The 1,997-nt window shown below is 45.6% G+C and overlaps 1 non-coding gene across 1 annotated transcript; it reads left to right on the top strand.

The window, feature by feature from the left end:
• The first annotated feature begins 1,579 nt into the window (after window positions 1-1,579).
• trnal-caa (transfer RNA leucine (anticodon CAA)) lies at window positions 1,580-1,692 on the top strand. The gene is made up of 2 exons: window positions 1,580-1,617; window positions 1,647-1,692. It is a non-coding gene; the product is annotated as a tRNA-Leu (tRNA).
• The last annotated feature ends 305 nt before the right edge of the window (window positions 1,693-1,997 follow it).

Below are 1,997 nucleotides of genomic sequence, written 5' to 3'. Positions count from 1 at the left end.
TTCCTCATTCAGTTTTTCCAACAGTGGCACTACATTGCTGCTCATTGCTGTTTTTATTTCCTTGGGTTGACATTGAAAGTCTCTAGCAGCATACCTGAGGGGGTTTTTCTTTTCTTTCAAAGAAGAAATATGTAATAAGTGTTGTCTTTCACATCAGAGTGGGCAGTGGAGGCTGTAGTGCAAATATTATACAGATAGCACACTAGATTTATATAGAAAGGGAGTACTGACTATTATCAGTCAGCAGATAAACTGTTTTTCTTATTTTTCTTTCTGATTAGTTAATAATTTGGCCCAAACTCTGACTAGCAGCCTCCCATGATGACGGTCTAAGGGCTAGCATGTCTATGAGACTGTCCAGACACTTCCATGCTCCATCTGTCCACCAGTCTTAGGTTTCCTGCTCCTGCCAATCACCTGATCGAGCTCGGCCCCGCACACGTTTCTGTGTCACCTCGACAGCCTTACGAACTTGGAAAGATTGGAAAGAAAGATAATTGAAAAATATCAAAAAATGTAATATCAACTCAATATTATTACATTTTGTACTTAATTTGTGTGTGTTTGCATTTGATTATGATGAAATTGTACATGCAGGACTTCCCCTGCACCTTAAGAAATACAAATACAAATAGATGCATACAAACATCCACAGCCACTAGAATAGATGTAATTATCAAAAGTGATCAAGTAGACCAGCCTGAGGAAGACAGTCACCATCAGTGTGGTGGCTCCAGCCAGAGGGGAGCAGGTCAAACAGGTGGTGTCCAGGATGAGAAGTGTCCTTCAGCTGGAAATGTCTCCCAGGGAGGGTGGTGTCGATGACCCTCTGAAGAGCTTTCCTGTCAGCTGCTGAGCAGCCGGCGCACCACGCTGGGATACAGTACGCCCGCGCGTCCTTGATGGAGGACAGGTGGGAACCTTTTCCACACACTTCCTGTTGATGTAGAGTTTGCTCAACACCACTCGTCTCCTCCTGAGATAACTCCAGTACAGTAGATAGAGGAACAGAGAGTACGTGGAGGAATGGACTCAGCACTTACAGCCCTGTGGAGATCCGGTGCTGAGCATGCAGGTGGAGGAGAGGTTTGGGCCAAGTTTAACAATCTGTGGGCGGTTAGTGAGGAAGTCCCATCTGGAGTCACTGCACTGTAGAGCATCCTTACAGACGCCCCGTTGCTCTCAGTGACTCAGCCTGGCGTGAGGAACCGTGCCGATGGTGTCTTCTGTGGACGTATCTGATCTGTGAGCAAACTGATGTGGGTCAGAGGATGGAGAGAAGTGTGGGGTTCGATTGGTCTGTAGTCGTTAAGGCTATTGATAGCTGCCTTTTTGGCCCAGGGATGATGGCTGACTTTAGGTGGGATGATGGTTAGTGGTAGAGAGAGACTAAAGAGTACTAGACCTTGTTCCAGATGGGTGAAGAAGACGTGTGCTTGTGCACCTACTTCAGGCCTTTTTACCTCAAAATGAGCAGAGAAACAGTTCAGTCTCTCTGTTTGACAAGGTCAATCAGACCTATTCGTGTTTTTAATGTTTTTAATTCTGTGTCCCAGTGCACTGCACTCCCACAGTAGTTGTCAGGATGGCCGAGCGGTCTAAGGCGCCAGACTCAAGGTGACAAACCTTCCTGCTTCAAATGGGATTTCTGGTCTCCAGATGGAGGCGTGGGTTTGAATCCCACTTCTGACAATAACTTTTCCAGAATTTCTCTCTGGGGATCTAACTACACACCCCACTCTCTTACTCCCAGTGGTATATGAAAAGGTGGGATGGTCCCACAGAGAGGAGATGACTTGTATATCTTCTTTAAAAGTTGTTTCATGTCATCTGCGGTCTGATGCACTAATGCCCGACTTAGGTTGTTTCATTTTAGCTGAACCACATTCTCAAACTGAGTTTGGCAAACTGGTTTTACAAACTTCCACGTTCCTTACAAATGACTTTTTGTCAGAGAGATGAATAAGATGGAGGTGAAGGTGGATAAAATGGGTGCT

The sequence above is a fragment of the Pempheris klunzingeri genome, chromosome 10, assembly GCF_042242105.1.
Source record: "Pempheris klunzingeri isolate RE-2024b chromosome 10, fPemKlu1.hap1, whole genome shotgun sequence".
Classification (NCBI taxonomy): domain Eukaryota; kingdom Metazoa; phylum Chordata; class Actinopteri; order Acropomatiformes; family Pempheridae; genus Pempheris; species Pempheris klunzingeri.
Note: the sequence above shows the minus strand (reverse complement) of the source record. Positions and strands in the feature narration are given on the sequence as shown.